Consider the following 19,018-nt stretch of genomic DNA (forward strand, 5'->3'; position numbering starts at 1 on the left):
CACGGTGAAGAGAGATCATTCCAGTAGATACTCACTGTGAAGAGAGATCATTCCAGTGGACACTCACTGTGAAGAGAGATCATTCCAGTGGACACTCAGGGTGAAGAGAGATCATTCCAGTAGATACTCACTGTGAAGAGAGATCATTCCAGTGGACACTCACTGTGAAGAGTGATCATTCCAGTGGACACTCACTGTGAAGAGAGATCATTCCAGTAGATACTCACTGTGAAGAGAGATCATTCCAGTGGACACTCACTGTGAAGAGTGATCATTCCAGTGGACACTCACTGTGAAGAGAGATCATTCCATTAGATACTCACTGTGAAGAGAGATCATTCCAGTGGACACTCACTGTGAAGAGAGATCATTCCAGTGGACACTAACTGTGAAGAGGAGGAATTCCTGGAATGTATACGGGATGGTTTTCTTGACTAATATATGGAGGAACCAACTAGCGAGCAGGCCATCTTAGACTGGGTACTTTGTAAGAATAGGATTTGTTTATTGTCACGTGTACCAAGGTACAGTGAAAAGTATTTTTCTGCGAGCAGCTCAACAGATCATTAAGCACATGAAAAGAAAAGGAAATAAAATAAAATATATAGTAGGGCAACATAAGGTACACAATGTAACTACATAAGCACTGGCATCGGGTGAAGCATACAGGGGCGTAGTGTTAATGAGGTCAGTCCATAAGAGGGTCATTTAGGAGTCTGGTGACAGTGGGGAAGAAGCTGTTTTTGAGTCTGTTCGTGCGTGTTCTCAGACTTCTGTATCTCCTGCCTGTTGGAAGAAGTTGGAAGAGTGAGTAAGCTGGGTGGGAGGGGTCTTTGATTATGCTGCCCGCTTTCCCCAGCCTGCGGGAGGTGTAGATGGAATCAATGGATGGGAGGCAGGTTTGTATGATCAACTGGGCTGTGTTCACGACTCTGAAGTTTCTTGCATTTCTGGGCCGAGCAGTTGCCATACCAGGCTGTGATGCAGCGGGAGGAGCCAAGTCCTAGATTTTGGAGCTTTGATATGAGCTTGACTGGGATTATGGTGTTGAAGGCAGAGCTGTAGTCAATAAATAGGAGTCTGATGTAGGAGTCCTTGTTGTCGAGATGCTCCAGGGATGAGTTTAGGGCCAGGCAAATGGCGTCTGCTGTGGACCGGTTGCGGGGCTATGCAAATTGCAGTGGATCAAAGCGTTCTGAGAGTATGGAGTTGATGCACTTCATGACCAACCTCTCGAAGCACTTCATTACGACTGAAGTCAGGGCCATCGGACGGTAGTCATTGAGGCACGTTGCCTGGTTCTTCTTTGGCACCAGTATGATAGTGGCCATCTTGAAGCAGGTGGGGACCTCTGAGTGGAGTAGGGACAGGTTAGAGATGTCCGCGAACACATCTGCCAGCTGGTCCGCGCAGGCTCTGAGTGCACAACCAGGGAACCCGTCCGGGCCCGTCGCCTTCCAAGGGTTCACTTTCAGGAAGGCCGATCTGACTTCGGAAGCTGTGATGGGGGTGTGGGTGAGTTATGGGCTACTGGGGCACTCGACAGCAGGTCATTGGTTTCCTGCTCGAACCGAGCATAGAATGTATTGAGTTCATCGGGGAGGGGTGCGCTGCTGCCGGAGATACTGCTCGGCTTCGCTTTGTAGCTCGTTATGTTTTTTAGGCCTCACCACAACCACCGAGAGTCAGTCTGTGACTCTAGCATGATTTGATATTCTCTCTTGGCATCTCGGATGGCTTTGCGGAGGTCTGGTCGGGTCTCTGTGCGGGCCTTTCAGGGTCGTGTTGGGCCCGTCGTCGGGGGTCGGGTCCGGAGCTCCGAGGACTGGGCTGGGTGATCCGGGGGCTAGCGTCGGTTGTTAGGCCGGGTCAGGCGCTCCGAGGTCTGGGTCCGGTCCGGGTCCAGTTTGGGCCTCACTTCTAGTTTGGGCCCGGTCCGCTTCCAGGTCGTCGAGGTCAGGTCAGGTCGGGTCAAAAGGTCTCCACAGGCCTCGGAGGATGTTCAAGCCTGCAAGAAAAGATAAAAGAGAGAGGTTGGTAATAATGTTAGTCTCAGAATTAAATTTTAAATGATTAGAACGAGTATAAGATAAATAAAAAGAGGATCTGTTAGGGAGAGTTCGCAGAGAGTCGCCTCACTCCTGCGCCATCTTGCTGTATGAGAAGGGAATCATTATCAATCTAGCTGTGCGAGACCCTTTAGGGATGAGCATAACATGAAAGAATTTTTTATCAAGATGGAGAGTGAAGTGGTTGTTTTTGGAGACTAGGATGCTGAATCTTAATAAAGGGAACTATGAGGATATGAGGCATGAGTTGGCCTTGATAGGTTGGGGAGAGTTACTTAAAGGGATGACAGTGGATAGTCAATGCCAAACATTCAAAGAACGCATGGAGGAACTACAGCAACTGTTCATTCCTGTCTGGCACAAAAGTAAAATGGGTAAGAGGGCCAATCCATGGCTTACAAAGGAAATTAGAAATAGTATCCGATCCAAGGAAGAATCATACAGATTGGCCAAGAAAAATAATAGGTCTGAGGATTGCTGAGGATTGGGAGCAGATTAGAATTCAGCAAAAAAGGACCAAGGGATTGATTAAGAAGGAGAAAATACAATACAAAAGTAAGCTTGCAGGGAACATAAAAACTGACACTAAGAGTTTCTATAAGTATGTGAAGAGAAAGAGATTGGTAAAGACGAATGTAGGTTCCCTACAGACAGAAATGGGGGAATGTATAACAGGGGACAGAGAAATGGCTGAGCAATTGAATACATAATTTGGTTCTGTGTTCACAAAAGGGAACACAAATCAGGGGCGAAATTCTTCGGAAACGGTGCGATGTCCGCCGTTAAGGACAAAACGGCGCAAATCAGACGGGCATCGCGCCGCCCCAAAGGTGCGGAATGCTCCACATCTTTGGGGGCTGAGCCCCAACATTGAGGGGCTAGGTCGGCGCCGGAGGGATTTCCGCCCCGCCAGCTGGCGGAAACGGCCTTTGTTGCCCCGCCAGCTGGCGCGGAAATGACATCTCCGGGCGGCGCATGCGCGGGAGCGTCAGCGGCCGCTGACAGTCTCCTTTTCTGAGGAAGGGTGTTCTTGCTCTCGAGGGAGTGCAGTGAAGGTTTACCAGACTGATTCCAGAGATGGCGAGACTGATGTACGAGGAGAGATTGACTAGGTTAGGATTGTTCTCGCTGGAGTTCAGACGAATGAGGGGAGATCTCATAGAGACTTATATAATTCTAACAGGACTAGATAGGGTGGATGCAGGGAGGATATTCCCAATGGTGGGTGTGTCCAGAACCAGGGGCAAAATTCTCCGTTATCGGCGGAAAGTCCGCCGATCGGCGCAAAAAACGGCGCAAATCCGACTTGCGTCACGTCGGAAAAATGGGTTGATAGTCTCCGGCCCGAAATGGGCTAGCAGTGACGTAACGGGATCCGCGCTTGCGCATTGGTTCACGCCGTGCAGCGTCATACGCGCTGCATGGCGTGACGGCTCATAAGGCCGCGCTGCTCCTCCCCACCCGACCGCAACACCCGACCGCAACACCCGACTGGATGGCTGGCCGTCGCTCAGCCCCGAGGTTCGAGTCACGGGATGTGGAGGCGCTCCTGGACACGGTGGAGCAGAGGAGGGACGTCCTGTATCCCGGGCACGGCCGCAGAGTTGCCTCACGCCACAGCCGGCGTCTGTGGAGGGAAGTGGCAGAGGTCATCACCGCTGTGGCCCTGACACCACGGACAGGCACCCAGTGCCACAAGAAGGAGAATGACCTCGTCAGAGCAGGCAGGGTGAGCCTCCCCCATATCCCCCCCTCCCCCATATCCCCCATATCCCCTCTCCCCCATATCCCCCCTCCCCCATATCCCCCCTCCCCCATATCCCCCATATCCCCCCTCCCCATATCCCCCCTCCCCCATATCCCCCCTCCCCCATATCCCCCCTCCCCCATATCCCCAATATCCCCCCCCATATCCCCCCTCCCCCATATCCCCCATATCCCCATATCCCCCATATCCCCCTCCCCCATATCCCCCTCCCCCATATCCCCCCTCCCCCATTTCCCCCCTCCCCCATATCCCCCTCCCCCATATCCTCCCCATATCCCCCATATCCCCCCTCCCCCATATCCCCCATATCCCCCTCCCCATATCCCCTCCTCCCCCATATCCCCCATATCCCCCCTCCCCCATATCCCCCCTCCCCCATATCCCCCCTCCCCTATATCCCCCTCCCCAATATCCCCCATATCCCCCCTCCCCCATACCCCCCTCCCCCATATCCCCCCTCCCCATATCCCCCATATCCCCCCTCCCCCATATCCCCCCTCCCCATATCCCCCCTCCCCCATATCCCCCCTCCCCCATATCTCCCATATCCCCCCTCCCCCATATCCTCCCCATATCCCCCCTCCCCCATATCCCCATAACCCCCATATCCCCCCTCCCCCATATCCCCCATACCCCCCCTCCCCATATCCCCCCTCCCCCATATCCCCCATATCCCCCCTCCCCCATATCCCCCACCCCCATATCCCCCCTCCCCCATATCCCCCCTCCCCCATATCCCCCATATCCCCCCTCCCCAATATCCCCCCTCCCCTATATCCCCCCTCCCCCATATCCCCAAGTGAATCCAGCCCTAACATTAACCTCTGCAATGCACGCGCAACCGATGGCGTGCATTCATATACCTGCCTAACACTGTTGCCTTTTACCCCTGCCCCCCCCCCCCACAGGAGAAGCACGCACACAACAATAGGGAGCATGTGAGGACTGGAGGAGGGCCCGCTGATGAGAGGCCACTGACCGTACACGAGGAAAGGGCCCTGGAACTGGCTGGCGGACCTGAGGACCGGGAGGTTGCTGATGCAGAGGACGGGGGCGTACTAGCGAGTGAGCCACCGACAGCCCATCCCCATATCCCCCCTCCCCTATATCCCCCTCCCCGTATCACCTGATCACTGCCAGATGTCTAACCATGCATGCTTCATTGTGTATCGCAGGACCAAACGTCCAGGCACCCATCCCCGCAGATGCAGACCGCCCGCAGGATGCCCCTCGGAGACCACAGGAGACGGAGAGACCCGCACCCTCCAGCATGCGACGCCCGCAGTATGCCCCTCGGAGACCACGGGAGATGGAGAGACCCGGACCCTCCAGCATGCGACGCCCGCAGGATGCCCCTCGCACACCACGGGAGACGGAGAGACCTGGAGCAACAGGGAGACGACACCCCCGTCACGTGCGGGAGCGACCACCCAGCGACGAGGAGGGCAGCCACAGGCCCCCGTCACATCCGTGCCAGGACACCACTACCCAGGACACCACTACCCAGGACACCACTACCCAGGACACCACTACCCAGGACACCCCTACCCGGGACAGCACTACCCAGGAAGACGGAATACCGGACAGTGACTCAGAGTGGATGGGTGGAGACGAACCCCCACCCCAAAGTGCCATGGACTCAGAGTGGGACGAAGAGCACGACACAACGCCACTGCTGTCACCAACACCCTCCACCATCGCAGAAACACTCACCACGGTTGGGCACTTTAGTGATGAGGCGTCTGGTACACTCACTGGTGCGCACAACACAGCCGTCCCGGTACAGCAGGTGGAGGTAGGAGCAGCAGAGGGACCGGGCGGTCGGAGGGCAGCCCAGCCCAAGCGAACATCTGCCGCCCAGATGGATCCCGGGTTCCTGCAGTTACCACACCCACACATAGATCCGATGCAACCACCGACCCGGAGACGAGCGAAGAGGGTGACGGGCGGCTTGCGGCGGCTGCTGTCGCAGGTGGAGGAGTCCACCCGCGTATAGGAGCTGGGAGTGGTGCCGGTCATGCGTGCCACCCAGGCTGACACCGCACGGGTGGCGTCCGCGGTGGAGGCAATGGGTGCGACGGTGTCAGACATGGGGAACGGTTTGCAAGGCCTGGGGCCTTCCGTGCAGGCGGCGTCTGTGGCCCAGGACATGGCTGCCCTCTCACAGGAGGCCATGAGCCAGTGCCAGCGCCAGATGGCAGAGGCGCTCAACGCCATAGCCCAGTCTCAGCAGGCCATGGCCCAGTCTCTGCAGGCCATGGCCCAGTGTCTGCAGGCCATCGCTGAGGGCATCGGCGCCAGTGGCCATGTGCGAGCCGGCGTCGCACTGTCACAGACAGGGTTTGACAACCCCCTGGGCTCCATGGCTGCAAACCTGCAGACCCCTGTCGATACCAGCACGGGCCTCCAGGACTGGCAGCGCCAGATGTCGGGGGGGCGTCGGATGGCCAGTCCGTTCGCATCCCCCACCCATGTAGAGGCCTGGGGGCCATCGGGCACCCCGAGGGAGGAGGAGGTGGTGTGGTCCGTCCCGGCTCCCTCTGTAGGGGAGGTCCCGGTACACCGCGACACCTCGGACTCCCCCCCTTCCGTCCCAGGTGCATCGGGTGGGCAACGGGCAGGACAGGCTGGCAGCTCGCCATCCCAGTCGCCCAGGCCGCAGCCTGGCCCATCTAGGCCAGGACGCCCCAGGAAACGGCCGCCAAAGGGATCCAGTGTCAGAGGGCAGGAATCACAGGAGTCCACCTCCAGTTCTGCTGTACCGTCTGGGGAACCACGTAGACGTAGTCAAAGGGCCCGTAAGGCCAAACAATTAGACACTGAGTAAGTTGGCACGGGTGCAGGGCACAGATGAGTTTTAGGGGCTAGGGCACGTGCATGAACTCCTTTGGTTATTAAAGTCAATGTTACACCTACCGAAGCTGCCTTTGTGCTCTGTCCAAAGAGTGCGGGGGTGTCATGTACGTTGAGCGCAAGTGTGTGTGTGAGGGGTGGTCTTACCTCAGCCCCAGGTGAGTCTGCCCCCTTCCCCCTGGGCCGCCATCAACATCCCCCGGGCAGAGGGCGGGACCGTGCGCTGCAGTGTCACAGCCGCATGCAGGGATGGTCCGGGTGGATGGTGGTACTGTGGCCATGGGTCAGACATAGTCCAACGATGTACAGCCAGGAGCTCATCGCAGGGCGGGTTGTCATCATCCTCCATGGCCTGCGATAGACACGCGTCCACCCGCAACTGTGTGAGCCCGGCCCGTTGTGCCGCCGGTGGATCGGCAATGGGGGGGCGGGTGGTGTGCATGCGGGTGGGGTGGGTGGGGTTGGGGAGGGGGGTGAGGGTGCTGGGTGGGTGGATGGGTGGGGGGTGTGGGTGGTCGGCTGTTGCCATGGTGTGCGGTCTGTGGCCATACTACCCGATTCCCACGCCCATCTAGTCAGTGAAGCGGGCGTCTATCAGTCTGTCCCGTGCCCGCTGGGCCAGCCGTTAACGGTGGACAGCCACCCGCCTGTGTCTACCCCGTCTGCCCTGACCATTGCCCCCATCCCCCTCATCTGGGGAGGACTGGGCCTCTTCCTGCTGCTCCTCCACTCTGCCCTCCTCTGCCTGCGGCACATCGCCCCTCTGCTGGGCTATGTTGTGCAGGACGCAGCACACCACAATGATGCGGCCGACCCTATCTGACCGATACTGGAGGGCGCCCCCAAAGAGGTCGAGGCACCTGAAACGCATCTTCAGCACACCAAAGCACCTCTCGATCACTCCCCTTGTCGCTACATGGGCATCATTGTAGCGGTTCTCCGCCTCATTGCGTGGCATCCGTATAGGCGTCATCAGCCACGATCGCAATGGGTCGCCCCTGTCGCCCAGCAACCAGCCCCTCAGCCGGGGATGGCGTCCCTCGTACATGCCGGGGATGGATGACCGCGACAACACGAATGAGTCGTGTACACTGCCTGGGTGACGGGCGCAGACGTGCAGGATCATCATGCGGTGGTCGCAGACCACCTGTACATTCACCGAATAGGTCCCCTTCCTATTCGTGAACACGGCCCTGTTATCTGCAGGTGGCCGCACGGCGACGTGCATCCCATCGATCGCGCCCTGGACCATGGGGAACCCGACAACGGCAGAGAAGCCCACGACCCGGGCATCTTGGCTGGCCCGGTCCACGGGGAAGCGGATGTAGCGGTGCGCCATGGCATATAGGGCATCTGTCACTGCCCGGATGCACCGGTGCACCGATGTCTGCGATATGCCGGACAGGTCCCCACTCGGTGCCTGGAATGACCCCGTTGCATAAAAGTTCAGGGCCACCGTAACCTTGACAGACACGGGGAGAGGGTGTCCCCTGCCACTGCCACGCGGTGACAGGTGTGCCAGCAGGTGGCAGATGTGTGCCACGGTTTCCCGGCTCATCCGGAGTCTCCTCCTGCATTCCCGGTCCGTGAGGTCCTGGTATGACTGCCGGGGCCGGTACACACGGGGCGCCCTCGGGTGCCTCCGTTGCCGTGGGGCCGCGACGTCCTCCTCCCCCTCCTCGTCCTGTCGGTCAGGTGTCCCTCCAGCCTGGGCGGCTGCCACCTGCCCCTCTGCGGCAGCCTGCGCCGCCTCTTTGGCACGCTCCTCCTCCTCCTCCTCATCCAGGGCAACATAGACATGAGCGGCTGCCACCACGACGGCCAACATCGCTGGATGATCTGAAAACATGACGGCCTGGTGGGGGGGAGGGGAACGTCGACATGTCATCATTGCCCATATCCCCTCCTCCCCCCAGCCAGGTGGCATGGACTGCATGGGTCCAACTGTTGGAGGCTGGCACCTGGCCAGGTGGACCAACTCACTTGCCCTCCCATCCCCCTCCTCGGCACGGACCCCCCCCCAACCTCCACCCCAGCACGGACCCCCCCCCAACCTCCACCCCGGCACGGACCCCCCCCCAACCTCCATCCCAGCACGGACTCCCCCCCAACTCCCAACCTCCACCCCGGCACGGCACGGACCCCCCCCAACCTCTACCCCGGCACGGACCCCACTCTCGGCACTCCCCCGGAGCCCAGCCTACTCTAACCACCCCCCCCCCCCGCCGCACACACACACACACAACCCGAGACACACCTCTCCTCACGCAATCAGACTGCAGCCACGCCATTGCCTGCCCAGAGCCAACCCCCCAGGCCGTCACTCACCTCCACGCTGGTCGGCGTGAGCCTGGAGCACCGGGTCACGCCGATGAAAAGGAGGTTTAATTCACGTCGACGTGAACGGTCATCACGTCGACGGGACTTCGGCCCATCCGGAAGGGAGAATATCGGCAGGCCGAAAATCGGCTGCCTTGCGCAGACCCGTGACATTCTCCGCGGCAGCGGCGCCATTAACGCCCCGCCGACTTTTCTCCCTTCGGAGACTTCGGCAACCGGCGGGGGCGGGATTCACGGCGGCCAACGGCCATTCTCCGACCCTCTGGGGGGTCGGAGAATGATGCCCCAGGGGTCACAGTCTGAGGATTCAGGGTAGACCATTTAGGACAGAGATTAGGAGACATTTCTCCACCCAAAGAGTGGTGAGCCTGTGGAATTCATTTCTTTTTTAAATTTAGAGTGACCAATTCATTTTTTCCATTAAGGGGTAATTTAGCGTGGCAAATCCACCGACCCTGCCCATCTTTGGGTTGTGGGGGTGAAACCCACGCAAACACGGGGAGAATGTGCAAACTCCACACGGACAGTGACCCAGAGCCGGGATCGAACCTGGGACCTCGGCGCTGTGAGGCAGCAGTGCTAACCACTGTGCCAACATGCTGCCCTAGCCTGTGGAATTCATGACCGCAGGAAGTAGTTGAGGCTATGACATTAAATACATTCAAGAGGCGGCTGGATATAGCACTTGGGGAGAATGGGATCAAAGGCTATGGGGAGAAAGCAGGATTAGGCTATTGAGTTGGGTGATCAGCCACGATCGTGATGAATGGCGGGGCAGGCTTGAAGGGCCAAATGGCCTCCTCCTGCTCCTATCTTCTATGTATCTATGTTTCTATGTAAGAGTCATCGTCCCAGTGGACAATCTCTGTGAAGGGAGATAATTTCAGTGGATTTTCACTGCAAAGAGATCAATCCAGTGGATACTCAGTGTGAAGAGAGATCATTCCAGTGGACACCCTTGGTGAAAAGACATCGTTCCATTGGACATTAACTGCAAAGAGAAATCATTCCAGTGGACACTCACGGTGAAAGACAGATCATTCCAGTGGACACTGACTACAAAGAGAGATCATTACAGTGGACACTCACGGTGAAGAGAGGCAATTTCAGAGGATACTCACTGCAAGGATTCAGACCGGTCCACAGCAGCCACCATCTCCTTGGCCCTCTTCTCATCTCTGGAGCATCCCGACAACAAGGACTCCTATGTTAGACACCTATTTATTGACTACAGCACCGCCTTCAACACCATAATCCCAGCCAAACTCATATCAAAGCTCCAAAATCTAGGACTTGGCTCCTCTGCAACTGGATCCTCGACTTTCTGACCCATAGACCACAACCATTAAAGATAAACAACAACACCTCCCACATGATAGTCCTCAAAACCCGGGCCCCGCAAGCCTGCGTCATTAGCCCCCTACTCCCTGTACACACAAAAAATCTGGCTCCAACTCTATCGACAAGTTTGCTGACAACACGACCGTAGTGGGTCGGATCTCGAACAATGACATGTCGGGGCGGCGCATGCGCGGGAGCGTCAGCGGCCGCTGACAGTTTCCTGCGCATGCGCAGTGGAGGGAGTCTCTTCCGCCTCCGCCATGGTGGAGACCGTGGCGGAGGCGGAAGGGAAAGAATGCCCCCACGGCACAGGCCCGCCCGCGGATCGGTGGGCCCCGATCGCGGGCCAGGCCACCGTGGGGGCACCCCCTGGGGTCAGATCGCCCCGCGCCCCTCCCAGGACCCCGGAGCCCGCACACGCCGCCTTGTCCCGCCGGTAAATAGGTGCTTTAATTTACGCCGGCAGGACAGGCAATTTATCGGCGGGACTTCGGCCCATCCGGGCCGGAGAATCGAGCGGGGGGGGGCCCGCCAACCGGCGCGGCCCGATTCTCGCCCCCGCCGAATATCCGGTACCGGAGACTTCGGCAACGGTGGGGGCGGGATTCACGGCAGCCCCCGGCGATTCTCCAACCCGGCGGGGGGTCGGAGAATGACGCCCCAGATGACCAATCTTGTGAACCACACGAACAGGTGAATTAGGAGCAGCAGTAGGCCACTTGGCCCTTCAAGCCTGCTCTGTCATTCAATATAATCATGGCTGGTCTGATTGTAACCTCAACTCCACATTCCTGCCGACACCTGGTATTGTTTCATTGTTTCACTCCCCCCCCCCCCCCCCCCGCACTCCCCCCCCCCCCCCCCGTTAATTAATAATCTATCTAGCTCTGCCTTAAAAATATTCAAAGACTCTGCTTCCACTGCCTTTTGAGGAAGAAAGTTCCAAACACTCGCAACCCTCTGAGAGAAAACATTTCTCCTCATTTCTGTCTTAAATGAGCGACTCCTTATTTTGAAACAGTGTCACCTAGTTCTAGATTCTCCCACAAGAGGAAACATTGGGCGTCATTCTCCGCCGGCGGGAGTCTCCGTTTTGCCGGCGCCCGGGGGTTTCCCGACGGCGTGGGGCTGCCCCACAATGGGAAACCCCATTGACCGGCCGGTGTTACGGAGACTCCCGCCGGCCGGTCGGGGCAGAAATGTGGCGGGGCGGGTAGTAGAATGTCACCCATTGTCTCCACATCCACCCTGTCAAGACCACTTAGGATTTTAACAGTTTCAATCAAGTCACCTCTTATTCTTCCAAACTCCAGGGGATACAAACCTAACCTATCAAACCTTTGCTCATAAGAAAACCCGGCTATTCCTGCCATTAATCTAGTAAACCTTCCCTGAACTGGTGGGCAGCACGGTAGCATTGTGGATAGCACAATTGCTTCACAGCTCCAGGGTCCCAGGTTCGATTCCTGACTTGGGTCACTGTCTGTGCGGAGTCTGCACATCCTCCCTGTGTGTGCGTGGGTTTCCTCCGGGTGCTCCGGTTTCCTCCCACAGTCCAAAGATGTGCAGGTTAGGTGGATTGGCCATACTAAATTGCCAATAGTGTCCAAAATTGCCCATAGTGTTGGGTGGGGTTACTGGGTTATGGGGATAGGGTGGAGGTGTTGACCTTGGGTAGGGTGCTCTTTCCAAGAGCCGGTGCGGACTCGATGGGCCGCATGGCCTCCTTCTGCACTGTAAATTCTATGATCTATGAACTGTTTCTGACACATTTACATCTTTCCTTAAACAAGGAGGTCAATCTTATACCCGTGTGACCAGCAGCAACCATTTTGTGATTTCCCATTTTAAAAATAACTAAGAAGAACAAAGTTTTGGCACATACAGTTTTGATTTATTTTCATATCATATTGACACAACAACTGACTCAGATAGATTCTTAATTTCAAAGTATGTTCATTCTAAGTGTTGTTTCTTGTGTGGAATGCTTATTGGAAACAACAATTGAGGATGACAGTTATTTATCTTTCCCCCCTTTCCTGAAAGTTGGTCATTATTTCCTGTCACATTCCACAGGTTGCTGCAGCCCCCACAAATTCAGCCATAATGGTCATTCTTCATATGGAAACCTCATGCGCAGGCTTCATGCCCAGACAGCACGCAGCTATTAAACCACAGAGTCATTTCTTGACATAGTGTCAATCATCTTTCACACATATACTCGTCCAATAGGGATCAGCAGGTCAGGTATAGGAAGCCTGGGTGATTTGTCCTCACCAAATGAGGTTGGTGAAATTAAAAGAGTGGAGCCTCTGACCTGGTTCAGTACTACACCATGCCGTGCCAACATTAAAGGGTATTCATTCTGAAGCAATGCATCAAACAGATTGTATTGTTCATTCCTTCATTCCTTTACTGGAACCATTTGTTTTCTGGAAAACAGAAAATGTGGCCTTCTGCCATACACCCTAATTATTGAGCACAATCGAAATGAGAATGAGTTCTACAGAAGCTGAATATCGTTACCATGTAGCAGCTTTCTATTCCATTCAAACATCACCAATATCTGGAGGATCTAATTAATTGTTCATTGAATATATCGGTGTTAACTTCTTCTCGAAGATCAGCCATTGACGTTTTCATGTTCTCAAGTGTTCTTATCAGCATCATTTGAAGAATACAGTTTTCACCACGATACCGCTTAAATCACTGGCTCAGAGACTCAGCAATTGTGAATGACAGAACGATGCTGAAAATTATGTGGGTATTTATTTATCCTAACCGGGGAAGACAATTGGCAGGCATCACCACTGACAATGATGGGGTAGACCAATATGTCAATGCAAATGACAAAGCATTTGCAACTTTTCAGCCAAACATGCCGAGTAGATGATCCAGCTCAGTCTCCTTTGAGGTCCCCACAATCAGATACCAGCCTTCAGCCAATTCAATTTGTTTCAAGTGATATCAAGAAATGGTGGGGTCCACTAGATACAGCAAAGGCCTCAGATAACATTGCGACTGTAATGCTGAAGACATGTGCTCAAGGGTGACCTGTGCCCCTAGCCAAGCTGTTCTAGTACAGTTACAATCTAGAATCAACCCGACAATGTGGAAAATTGTCCAGGTCCGTCCGTCCACCAAAGGCGGACAAATCCAATCCAGCTAAATACCATTTGATCAGTTTACTCTCAATCATCAAAGTAATGGAAGGTGTTATTGACAGTGCAATCAAGCATTAACCTGCTCTCTGATTGGTTCCCCATGGCCCAATCTAACCAAATTTGTTCTACATTTCTAACTGTGGTAATGAGCGAGATCCACTGGGTGTTTCCTACCAGGCAACCTGGCAAGGACGTCACCAGTATCAAATTTATTAGGGCACATAATGATGCACCATGGGCTTCACACCGCTAATGGCCATCCTACCAGCTGATTCGCCGGGACCGCGCCCGGCAGCTCCCCGCTAACAAGGGGGAGCAGCACTTAAACCAATCCTGCAGAGCAAATCCCAGACAGCACGCAGCCATGCCACTGCGCAGGTCAGCCTCGCAATTCGGGGATGCCAACCTGGCCAGGCTTATGGACCCGGTCAAGTCCAGGAGAGATACCCTGTTCCTCCGAAGGAGTCAGAGTGTCAGCCACAGGTCAGCCAGTGCCACCTGGAGGCAGTGGCAGCAACGGTCAGCGTGATCAGGAGGACTGCTACCCATTGTCGCAAGAAGCTCAGTGACCTCCACCGGGCCACACAGGTGAGTTGGCATCAGCCCCCTGGCACTGGACCTGCCTGCCATCCTGGACACCTGCCCACAGTGACTCTGCATGGGGCACCACATCCCCCCATACCCAGCACAATACAACGCCTATGCCCTAGCACACCCCACCAAGCGCTGCGGCGGTGCCCAGGCCCATTCCCCGTCATGCCCCCTCCCCCACCCGCAATGCATGAAGTGTGTGGCTCACGATGCCCCCTCTGTGGCCCTGCAGGAGAAGTTGGCTCACAACAGAAGGGAAAGGGCCCAGACGACGAACAAGTCCAGGAGGTCGCGGGGGTGTCCAAGGACAGATCGGTGATGAACATCGAGTTTTGCCTACACTACAGAGGTGAGCACCCACCAGCCCCCATCGAACTGTCACAGATGAGTTGTTCATTCCAGCCTGATGATCCATCACACTCACTGACCACATGTAAGCATTCTCCCGCAGGATCTCCAGGTGGCAATGCCGGCCTAACCCCTCCCCCTACCCCCTAAGAGAACACCTCAGAGGAGAGCTCCGAGGAGGCCATTGTTGAAGGATCACAGCTATCATCCCCATCCTCCACCAGATGAAAGGGGGTGCACAGTTGTGGGGGACGGTGGGTGGGATGGGGAGAGGCGGTGCAATGACGGACAAAGCCATATCCTATGAGAGGAGGGCATAGGTGAGGGCCTTCCTGGTCCTCCGGGTGTGCCGGACCCTCACCACCCTTGCCACCTGTCCTCCATAGTCCGGCTGGTCCCATGCTCGTTCTCCAGCCCTTTCTGGTCTAGCACCTCATTGTCTTTGTCGTCCTCCTCGGAGGTGGCCACATGTTCCTCCACCTCCATATCCAGCACGTCGTCCCGCTGCTGTGCCAGGTTGTGGTGGGCAGAGCAGACAACCACAAAGCGGGCAACCCCCCCTCCCCCCCCCGGGGTGTACTGCAATGCACCACCATGTGGCACGGTGGCATAGTGGTTAGCACTGTTGCCTCACAGACCCAGAGACCCCGGTTCAATACTGTCATGATATTCAGGTAAACATCATGGTACAAACATACATACATACTGATGGACAGATCAACGGACCAATCAACACAAACACAACACCACAGCCAATCACAGGCAAGAGCATACACACTACAAAACAGGGAACACGACACTTCCCGCTCATTCCAGCAGGAGACAGCTCAGGACACAGAGCTCACAGCAAGCCACTCAGACATCCACCCTGTGCTGAGTGCCACTCCAAGATAGTGTTAGGAATAGGTCCACAGATTCAAGGGTTATGATCGAACCTCAGTAACCAGTTTACCACTGTAAATATATGTTAGTAATAAAACTGAGTTGTACCATTCGCAACCATGTTGGTTCGTCTGTGTAGCAGAGCACCCAACACATCATAGTACCAGGATTGGAACCCGGTAACTGTGGGACCTACCTACGAATCCTCAGGAATCTGCCATCCTGCGCCATGGACACCGTCAGCGTGCCGCAGCCGCTACAAATCGCTGGAAACCTCGGCGTCAATGGGAAGCTGTTCAAACAGCGCTTCCAGCTCTTCTTGGAAGCCAACGAAAAGGAGAGCGCTTCGGAAACCAGAAAAATCACCCTCCTCCTCTCCACGGCAGGTCAACACGCCATCCATGTCTACACCTCCCTGGTGTTCGCGGAAGGTGAGGACAAGACCAAGTACAAGACGGTCCTTCTCAAACTCAACCAACATTTCAGCGTCGAGGTAAACAAGAGTTTCGAGAGGTATCTCTTCCAGCAGCACCTGCAGGGTAAGGATGAGCCCTTTCAATCTTTCCTTACACACCTCCGTATCCTCATGCAGTCCTGCGGTTACGATACCACCTCCGATTCAATGATTCGGGACCAGATTGTTTTTGGGATCACCTCGGGCACCCTACGCCAGCAGCTCCTAAAAATTAAAGGCCTCACCATAGCCTCCGCAATCGAAGCCTGTGTCCTGCATGAAAACGTGACCAGCCGCTACTCCCAATTTCAAGCAGCCGAATTGGCGCGGCAAGGGTCCTACGCGGCCGAACGGGTCCAGGCGATCGATTTCCTCCCAGCCCGCGGCCCGGACGAGGGCGGCCATTTCGCGCGCTTTTCGAAGCCTCCCGCGTTTGTGCGTGCCAAAAACGACATCGACACAGAGGGACGTGATGCGCAGGCGCGCTCGACGCAAGACCGAACTGCGCATGCACGGTGGCGCAACAAACGCCATGACGTCACGACGTGCGGCAACTGCGGAGCCGCACATTTAAAGCGGCAATGTCTGGCAAGAAACCGACAATGCCTCCGCTGTGGCAAGATGGGCCATTACGCTGCCTGCTGTCGAGCAGCTCAACCTGTCAATGTTCCCCAATTCCGACAACCTCGCAGGGACGTGCGGACCATTCAGCCTCCGTACTACGAGTCGTGCCCAGACGATATCCAGACCAGTGACACAGACGACCGGGACGCCTTCCGTGTTGCGGTCATTGATGGGAACTGGATGTCTCCAGCCAGGACCCATCAGCCGTTGCAAGTGAACACTGTCAATCCGGGTGATGAATGGTGTGCTACCCTAACGGTCAACCGATCACCGATAACATTCCGTCTGGACACCGGCGCCTCCGCAACCTCATAGCATGGTCAGCCTTCTACGCCATGAAGGTCAGGCCACCAATTCGGCCATCCCGTTGCAAGATGGTCGACTACAATGGGAACGTTATCCCGGCCATGGGATCCTGCCAGCTCCAGGTGACACACAACACACACATGGCCACACTCTCATTCGAAATAGTCGGATCATCAAAGGACTCCTGCTAGGCGCACAGGCATGCAAGGTTCTCCAACGTGTACAGCGGGTCCACACTCTGTCTCCAGAAGGCACATCTGACTTCCCGGATGCAGAATCTAGGGCACAGCTTCAATCGCTCCTCGCCCACAACCAGGAGGCATTCGAGGGCATGGGCACACTGCCCTGCACCTACAGAATACGGCTCAAATTGGACGCCACCCCGGTCATTCACGCACCTCGCAGGGTCCCACCGCCACTCAAAGACCGCCTCAAGCAGCAACTGCAGGATCTCCAGGACCAAGGAGTGCTATCCCGGGTCACGGAGCCCACGCCATGGGTCAGCTCCATGGTGTGTGTTAAGACGCCCTCCGGCGAGCTCCGGATCTGCATTGATCCAAATGACCTCAACAACAACATAATGAGGGAACACTACCCCATACCGAAACGGGAAGAGATCACGAGCGAAATGGCCCGGCCTAAAATCTTTACAAACCTGGATGCCTCGAAGGGTTTTTGGCAGATCCAACTGGACCAGTCCAGCCGAAAGCTGTGCACCTTCAACACCCCTTTCGGCAGGTTCTGCTATAACAGAATGCCATTTGGCATCATCTCGGCATCCGAGGTCTTTCACAGGATCATGGAACAGATGATGGAGGGCATTGAAGGGGTGCGCGTCTACGTGGACGACGTCATCATCTGGTCCACCACACCACAGGAGCACATCAATCGTCTCCAGTGTGTCTTTGCGCGGATACGGCAAAACGGCCTGCGCCTCAACCGAGCCAAGTGTTCTTTCGGCCAAACTGAGCTGATGTTTCTGGGGGACCACGTATCCCGGTCAGGGGTCCGTCCGGGATACAGACAAGGTGAGCGCCATTACGGCCATGCCGCAGCCGGCAGACAAGAAAGCAGTGCTACGCTTCCTAGGCATGGTCAACTTCCTGGGGAAGTTCATTCCCAGCCTTGCCTACCACACGACGGCTCTGCGCCACCTTGTCAAGAAGTCCACGGAGTTCCAGTGGCTGTCCGCACACCAGTAGGAATGAGGAGGTGCTCAAAATTAAGCTCACCACAGCCCCGGTATTGGCGTTTTTCGACACATCTCGTGACACTAAAATTTCGACTGATGCCAGCCAGTCCGGCATTGGGGCGGTACTCCTACAGTGGGATGACACTGCGTCATGGGCCCCGGTCGCCTATGCCTCGCGGGCCATGACCCCCACAGAACAGCACTACGCGCAGATCGAAAAGGAGTGCCTGGGTTTGTTAACCGGAATAGACAAGTTCCATGACTACGTGTATGGTCTCCCCCAGTTTACCGTTGAGACTGACCATCGCCCCCTGGTCAGCATCATACATAAGGACCTGAACGAGGTGACCCTTCGCCTCCAGCGCATCCTACTCAAACTCAGGAGGTATGACTTCCAACTGGTCTATACCCCGGGAAAGGACCTTATCATTGCGGATGCCCTATCTCGAGCAGTGAGCACACCGCCCGATTCGGAGGGGTTCGTCAGTCAGGTCGAAGCGCAGGTAGCCTTCACATCGGCAAATCTGCTAGCTGACGACTCCAGTCTGGCCTGCGGGAGACTGTGGCTGACCCCCTTCTACAATGGGTGATGCGCCACATGACGGGAGGGTGGCTCAAAGGACAGTGCCCGCAGTTCTACAATGTCCGGGACGACTTGGCCGTCATTGATGGTGTCCTTCTAAAGCTGGACCGGATTGTGATTCCGCACAGCATGCACAAGCTGGTCCTCGACCAACTACACGAGGGCCACCTGGTGGTCGAGAAGTGGAGACGGAGGGCCCGAGAGGCGGTATACTGGCCGGGCATCAGTGATGACATTGCCAATATGGTGCTCAACTGCCCCACCTGCCAAAGGTTTCAGCCGGCGCAACCTCCTGAGATGCTTCAGCACCATGAGCTGGTGACATTCCCCTGGGCGAAGGTGGGTGTGGACCTTTTTCACGCGCTTGGCAGGGACTATGTAATCGTCATTGATTACTTTTCAAACTATACAGAGGTCATATGCCTGCACGATTTGACATCGTCCGCTGTCATAAGGGCCTGCAAAGACACCGTCGCATTCCGATTACTGTCATGTCGGACAAT

The 19,018-nt window shown here is 55.9% G+C and overlaps 1 long non-coding RNA gene across 1 annotated transcript in view; it reads right to left on the reverse strand.

Annotated features, from left to right (window-relative positions):
- Positions 1–481: 481 nt before the first annotated feature.
- LOC140411654 (uncharacterized) overlaps positions 482–19,018 on the reverse strand; it is a 40,956-nt gene continuing 22,419 nt past the window's right edge. The window contains exon 2 of the long non-coding RNA XR_011940932.1: positions 482–2,008. This is a non-coding gene — a long non-coding RNA (uncharacterized lncRNA). The remainder of the gene's footprint in view (positions 2,009–19,018) is intronic.

This window comes from Scyliorhinus torazame, chromosome 4, assembly GCF_047496885.1.
Source record: "Scyliorhinus torazame isolate Kashiwa2021f chromosome 4, sScyTor2.1, whole genome shotgun sequence".
Classification (NCBI taxonomy): Eukaryota; Metazoa; Chordata; class Chondrichthyes; order Carcharhiniformes; family Scyliorhinidae; genus Scyliorhinus; species Scyliorhinus torazame.